At 65.6% G+C, this 7,455-nt stretch overlaps 1 long non-coding RNA gene across 1 annotated transcript; it reads right to left on the bottom strand.

Annotated features, from left to right (window-relative positions):
* Positions 1-548: 548 nt before the first annotated feature.
* Positions 549-7,021, bottom strand: LOC125318188. Its single transcript, XR_007200305.1, has 2 exons — positions 6,779-7,021; positions 549-747 (listed from the first exon to the last, which is right to left on the bottom strand). It is a non-coding gene; the product is annotated as an uncharacterized LOC125318188 (long non-coding RNA).
* Positions 7,022-7,455: the final 434 nt, after the last annotated feature.

Below are 7,455 nucleotides of genomic sequence, written 5' to 3'. Positions count from 1 at the left end.
GTGCCACCTCGGTGTCCCCCTCTTTATCCCGGTGGCACCTCGGTGTCCCCCCCCTCTATCCCGGTGCCACCTCGGTGTCCCCCCCCTTCATCCCGGTGCCACCTCGGTGTCCCCCCTCTTTATCCCGGTGCCACCTCGGTGTCCCCCCCTTCATCCCGGTGCCACCTCGGTGTCCTCCCCTTATCCTGGTGCCACCTCGGTGTCCCCCCCCTTCATCCCGGTGCCACCTCAGTGTCCCCCCCGGCTCCTTTTCCCGCTGCCACCTCGTGGATTTTGGGGGGGAAACCGTGGATTTGGGGAAAAATCCACCTGGCTAAAGGGTGTCCACCCCCGACTCCTTTCTCCCGGTGCCACCTCGGTGTCCCCGCGTGTCCCCCCCTTCCTTTTCCCGGTGCCACCTCCTCCTCCTCCTCCCGCGCCGTGCCCGCTCCTGGCTGGGAGCAGGAGGTTATGAAAATGAGCCGCGTGCCCAGGAGACCGTAATTATCCGCTAAGTGTGAAAGCCGGAGTGATTAATTAAGAGATAATAAAAAGAAAAGGAGGCTGGAGAGGGAATTGCGGCGAGGCTTTGATGATAAAACCTCGAGGTAAGGCGAGCAATTAGGGGGGGGGGGGGGATCTTTATGGGGACATCATTCCCCGGAGAGGGGCGGGGGGCTCCGGGATGGACCCCCCGGAGCCGCAGCCGGGCCGGGCATTCCCAGGATCCATCCAGGTGGGATTTAGGACGGCGGGATTAAAGCAATCCTGAATTTAAAAGGGGATAAATTAATGAATTAATGACCTGGCACCGAGGTGCCCCCGCGCCGCCCCCTGAGGTCACCTCTGGGAGGGTGGCAGGGGACGAAAAGGGCGGCTCCGGGAAGGAGGAGGAGATTCCAGGGGTTCCAGGGTCGGTGATTCCCACCCAAAATCCACCGAAATCCCGTTCCCGGCGCGGCTCCGGGTGATTCAGGCCTGGCACTGGATGCCCAGGCAAGCCCTGGCACGGCGGGTGTCGGGGCAGGGCCCGGCCCGCCGGCCCCAAAACCTCCCTGACCCCATCGCCGGCTCCTATGGGGCCGCCCCGAGTCCCCGTGGAAGGACGGGAGCAGCCCCGAGGTGGGAAATGGGTGGAAAAGGGGGAAAAATGGGCAAAATCCACTCGCAGCGCCCGCGGGCGCCAATCCCAGCGCGGCAGAGCCCGTCCTGATGATCCCAAAACCTCCCTGACCCCATCCCCGGCCCCGGTGGGGCCTCCCCGAGTCCCTGTGGAAGGATGGGAGCATTCCCAGGCTGGGAAATGGGTGGAAAAGGGAGAAAAATGGGCAAAATCCACCCCCAGCGCCCGCGGCGCCAATCCCAGTTGCCAAAATGGTTTTTCCCGGTGTTTCTCCAGGGCCGGGAATGTCACCGGGGGGTGACAATGAGGGGACGAAGCGGTGCCCGAGGCGCGGAGCCGGGGGCACACCGGGGCCGGGCATGGATCGATTTATCCCGGGAGCGGCTCCGGCCGGAGCGAGGGGTCACCCTGGGCCACGCCAGGGTCCCCCGAGGGTCACCAGGAGCTCCCCAAATGTCCCCAAATGTCCCCCGTCCTCAGGCTGGAATCGCCTCCAGGGGAATCCCAAATCCCGTCCGGGTGGGAAGGAGGGGGGGCAGCGCCCGGTGCCGTCCCCACGGCTCTGCCGGGACATTCCGTGGGCCCCGTCCCGCTCGGGAGCCACCGGGGGCGGTGAAATCCGGGATTTGGGATAGCCAGGGTGGCCCTGGCGCTGTCCCTGGCACCCTGGAGCTGTCCCTGGCACCCTGGCACGAAATCTGGGGTCAAGGGGTCACATCCCAGCTCCATCCCAGCTCCATCCCAGTTCCATCCCAGCTCCATCCCAGTTCAGTACCAGCTCCCATCCCAGCTCCCATCCCAGCTCCATCCCAGCTCCATCCCAGCTCCATCCCAGCTCCATCCCAGCTCCATCCCAGCTCCATCCCAGTTCAGTACCAGCTCCCATCCCAGCTCCCATCCCAGCTCCATCCCAGCTCCATCCCAGCTCCATCCCAGTTCCATCCCAGCTCCATCCCAGTTCAGTACCAGCTCCCATCCCAGCTCCCATCCCAGCTCAATCCCAGCTCCATCCCAGCTCCATCCCAGTTCAGTACCAGCTCCCATCCCAGCTCCCATCCCAGCTCCATCCCAGCTCCATCCCAGCTCCATCCCAGTTCAATCTCAGCTCCATCCCAGTTCAGTACCAGTTCCCAGCTCCATCCCAGTTCAATCCCGGCTCCATCCCAGCCCCATCCCAGCTCCATCCCAGTTCAGTACCAGCTCCATCCCAGCTCCATCCCAGTTCAATCCCAGCTCCATCCCAGCCCCATCCCAGTTCAATCCCGGCTCCATCCCAGCCCCATCCCAGTTCAGTACCAGCTCCATCCCAGCTCCATCCCAGTTCAGTACCAGCTCCATCCCAGCTCCATCCCAGCTCCATCCCAGTTCAATCCCAGCTCCATCCCAGCCCCATCCCAGCCCCATCCCAGCCCCATCCCAGTTCAATCCCAGCTCCATCCCAGCTCCATCCCAGCCCCATCCCAGCCCCATCCCAGCCCCATCCCAGCCCCATCCCAGCCCCATCCCAGCTCCATCCCAGCTCCATCCCAGCCCCATCCCAGCCCCATCCCAGCTCCATCCCAGTTCAATCCCAGCTCCATCCCAGCTCCATCCCAGCCCCATCCCAGCCCCATCCCAGCCCCATCCCAGCTCCATCCCAGCCCCATCCCAGCCCCATCCCAGTTCAATCCCAGCTCCATCCCAGCCCCATCCCAGCTCCATCCCAGTTCAATCCCAGCTCCATCCCAGCTCCATCCCAGCCCCATCCCAGTTCAATCCCAGCCCCATCCCAGCTCCATCCCAGCTCCCATCCCAGCCCCATCCCAGCCCCATCCCAGCTCCATCCCAGCTCCATCCCAGTTCAGTACCAGCTCCATCCCAGCTCCATCCCAGCTCCACCCCAGCTCCACCCCAGCCCCATCCCAGCCCCATCCCAGCCCCATCCCAGCTCCATCCCAGTTCAGTACCAGCCCCATCCCAGCTCCCATCCCAGCTCCCATCCCAGCTCCCATCCCAGCTCCCATCCCAGTTCAATCCCAGCTCCCATCTCAGCCCCATCCCAGTTCAGTACCAGCTCCATCCCAGTTCAATCCCAGCCCCATCCCAGCCCCATCCCAGTTCAATCCCAGCCCCATCCCAGCTCTCCTGAAGAAGCCGCCATCCAAAGGGACCCGGCCTGACCTCAAACCACCCAGAGCCACCTCAGCTCCGGCCTCACCCCCAGGACCCCAAATCCCACTGGATCCCAAATCCCACTGGATCCACGGCCTCAGCTGGGCCAGGAGGTCTCAGAGCCACCCTGGGGTGTCCCAGGAATCCCAAATCCCTCAGGGACGGGTCCCTGTTGTCACCTCTGCCGTGTGAGGGGAGGGAAGGAAAAAGGGGGGGATAAAATGAAATAAAATATAAACCCACCCCCCCCCCCAAAAAAAAAAAAAACACAGAGAGAAAAAGAATGGCCCAGAAAATGAATAAATATTTCAATTTGAGGCGCAATCACGGCAAGTGATTGAAACGGGGGGAAGAATAATGGCTTTCATTTAGATAAGATACAGAAAATTATTTAGTGAGAAATGAAGAGTGATGAAACCCATTCAGCATCGCCGCGTGCGCCAGGACGTGAATGGCACCGAATCCCACCCCAAAGCGGGCCCACCGGCGCGCTCCCGGCTCCAGGGGGAGGGATCCCAACATTCCGGCCTTTTCCGGAGGGAAAAACCCCAAATTTTGGCCCAAACAGCAGCAGCGGGTTTGGAGCAAGGTGGGGAAGGCGCCTCGGAGGTGATGGCGGAACTGGAGGGGTGGGAAGGGGTGGGGAGGGGGAATTTGGGATGGATTTGGGGGCTACTGGGGGTGCCACACAGGGGTGTGACCCCTGATCCCAAACCGGAGCCGTCGCATCCCAAACCAGAGCCGTCGCATCCCAAACCGGAGCCATCCCATCCCAAAATGGACTCATCCCAAACCGGAGCCGTCCCATCCCAAACCGGAGCTGTCCCATCATAAACTGGAGCCATCCCATCCCAAACTGGAGCTGTCCCATCCCAAAATGGACTCATCCGAAACCGGAGCCATCCCATCCCAAAACAGAGCTGTCCCATCATTACCTGGACTCATCCCATCCCAAAATGGACTCATCCCAAACCGGAGCCGTCCCATCATAAACCAGAGTTGTCCCATCCCAAACTGGAGCCGTCCCATCCCAAAATGGACTCATCCCAAACCAGAGCTGTCTCATCCCAAAATGGACTCATCCGAAACCGGAGCCATCCCATCCCAAACCAGAGCTGTCCCATCATTACCTGGACTCATCCTATCCCAAAATGAACTCATCCCAAACCGGAGCCATCCCATCCCAAACCAGAGCTGTCCCATCATTACCTGGACTCATCCCATCCCAAAATGGACTCATCCCAAACCGGAGCTGTCCCATCATAAACCAGAGTTGTCCCATCCCAAACCAGAGCTGTCCCATCCCAAAATGGACTCATCCCAAACTGGAGCCGTCCCACCCCAAACCGGAGCCGTCCCATCCCAAAATGGACTCATCCCACCCCCAAACCGGAGCCGTCCCACCCCCAAACCGGAGCCTTTCCCCGTGCCGGGAGCGGGGAGAGCCGGGCCCCTCTCTCCGCTCTCCACACGGCACCGGGGCGGCAGCTGCGATGGGATGGGGCTGTTTGGGATGGATTTGGGGTGGCCACCGGCATTGCCACGCAGGGATGCGACCCCTTAATCCCAAAGCGGAGCCCTCCCGCCCCAGACCGGAGCCCTCGCGCCCTTCCCGGCCCCTCTCTCCGCTCTCCACATGGCACCGGGGCGGGAGCGCGGCCGCTTTTGTTCCCGGGAGGGCAGCGGAGCCCCCGGCGCTTCCCCCCAGCCCAGGCGGGGCTTGAGGGGGGGGGTCTCGGGCCGTGCCCCCCGGCCCCATAAGAGGCTTTGCACGCTCCTTTTAAAACCCCCGGGTCGAGGAGATTTTTTTTTCTTCTTTTTTTCCCTTTTTTTCCTTCTTTTTTCCCCCCCCCCCCCCCTCTCCTCTTGGCATCTTAGCAACGCCGCCCCCTTAATTAAAAATTAGATTGGATTTTGCAGCTGGGAAGGAGCCGGAGGCCGCGCTGGGGCTGCCTGGGCGCGGGGCAATGCGCGGCCCCGGCGCTGCAGAGCGGGGGGGACCCCCCAAAACTCGCCGCAGGGATGGGGGCGGCCCCCCTGCCTTCCCTCCCTCGGGGAGGGGGGCACAGCGCGGTTCTCCCCCCACCCCGCTGCGTTTTCTCAGCGTGACCTTGGCACAGCAGCTCCCCGTGCCTCAGTTTCCCCCGGGGAGGGCACAGCGCAGCTTTTGGGGGGTCTTGGGAGGGGGAGGGGGGGGGTTCGGGTTGTTCCCCCCTCCCATCTCGCCTTCCCCCGCCGGGTGGCAGCTCTGGAGGGGGTTGGGGTGGGAAAAGGGTGGTCCAGGCTCCTTCCCAGTTCCTTTCCCAAGGAATTCATGGGTTGGGAGCTGGGGGTCTTGGGGGCCCCCCCGGACGTGGCCTCTGCGCTCTCCACGGACGGACGGACGGACGGACGGACGGACGCTCCCCCCCCTCCGACCCCCCCCCGGCCGGGTCACGTCCCCTCATCACCCTCAGCCCTGTGCCCCCCCCCCTCCCCCGGGGGTCCGGTCCGACCCCAGGGTCCCCGACCCCCCCTCCGGCCACCGCTGCCCACCCCGAACCGGCCCCGGGAACCGGGATGGGGGCCCAGGATCCAGATCGGGGGGGCCCAAAACCTTGATCCCGGTGCGGGGGATCCAACAGGACCGGAACCGGGGGAAGAGAGCGGCGCCGGGGGTGGGGGGAGAACCGGGCCCGGTGCCATCGGGAACCCCCCGGTACCGGAGCGGGGGGGTCCACAGGAATCAGCCTCAGGACTGGGGAGAACCGGCCCCGAATCCATCGGGACCTCCCGGTACCGAGAGCAGAACCAGTCCCAGGATTGGGGAGAACCGGGCCCGGTCCCACCGGGACCCCCCGGTACCGGAGGGGGGGGTCCACAAGAGCCAGCTCCGGGGTGGGGAGAACCGGGCCCGGTTCCATCGGGATCTCCCGGTATTGGATCAGGGGAATCCATCAGAACCAAGCCCAGGATCGAGGAGAACCGGCCCCGAATCCATCGGGACCCCCGGTACCGGAGGGGGGGGGGGGGGTTCACGAGGACCGGCCCCGGTTCCTTTAGGACACCCCGGTACCGGAGCGGGGGGGGATCCACAAGAACCAACCCCAGGATTTCGGCGAACCGGGCCCAGGATTGAGGAGAACCGGCCCCGGTTCCATCCGAACCCCCCGGTACCGTAACGGCGGCTCCACGAGCACCAACCCCGGGGCCTCCAGCACCCCCGGGACCCCTCCTGGACCCCCCCCCCCCCGGAACGCCCCGCGGGCTCCCGAGCTCCGATCCCGGCCGGAGCCGCTCTCATCCCTCCGGGAACGGGCGGGACCGGCGGCGAGCGGGGCTGGAGCGCTGCCCGCGGAGTTGGGAACGGCGCTCCGGGCGGCCCCGCGCTGCCTCCGCCCGCTGCCCGCTGCCCGCTGCCCCCTCCCCGGTACCCCAATCCCCGCCGCCCCATCCCCGGTACCGCCCGCCCCGCGGTGCGCGCTGCCCCCCGGCCGCGCTCGGTGCCCGCCGCCCGCTCGCCCATCGCCGCTGCCCGGTGCCCACCTTGCCCGCGGGTCCCGGCGAGAGTCAGCAGGCACAGGAGGAGGATCCGCATGCTCCCGTCCCGTGGCGGCCGCGCTCCGGGCAGGGCCCGCCGGGGCTCCGGGGGGGGGTTCGGGGGGGGGGTGATCGCCGCCCCTCTCGGCCCCGCGCCCCCGGTACCGGCAGCGCTTTCGGAGCCTGGCCCGGCCGGGCCGGGGCCGGGCAGGGGCCGGGAAGGGCCACGGGCTCCGGCGGCTCCGCTCCGCGCCGAGCCCCGAGTGAGCGGCGGCGGGGGCGGGGCGGGCGGGGGGCGGGCCGGGGGGGCGGAGGGGGCGAGGAGAGGGGGAGAGGGAGCTGCGTGTGCGGGGGGAGGGAGGGAAGGAGGGAGGGAGGGAGGGAAGGAAGGAGGGAGGGATGGAAGGAGGGAGGGAAGGAGGGAGGGAAGGAGGGGGAGAGCGGGGACGTGCGCGCGTGTCACGCGTGGGGCTGCGCGGGGGAGCGTGTGGGGAGGGTGTGCAAATGCGTGCTGGGGCGTGCGAGTGTGATTTGGGGCGTAAGCGCGGGTTTTGGGGTGTGAGCGCGGGTTTTGGGGTGTGCACACGCGTTTGGAGTGTAAACGTGCTTTGGGGTCTTCACACGTGTGTTTTGGGGTGTAAACGCGGGTTTTGGGGTGTAAACGCGGGTTTTGGGGCGTGCAC

The sequence above is a fragment of the Corvus hawaiiensis genome, chromosome 29 (genome assembly GCF_020740725.1).
Source record: "Corvus hawaiiensis isolate bCorHaw1 chromosome 29, bCorHaw1.pri.cur, whole genome shotgun sequence".
In the NCBI taxonomy this organism is placed as follows: Eukaryota; Metazoa; Chordata; class Aves; order Passeriformes; family Corvidae; genus Corvus; species Corvus hawaiiensis.
Note: the sequence above shows the minus strand (reverse complement) of the source record. Positions and strands in the feature narration are given on the sequence as shown.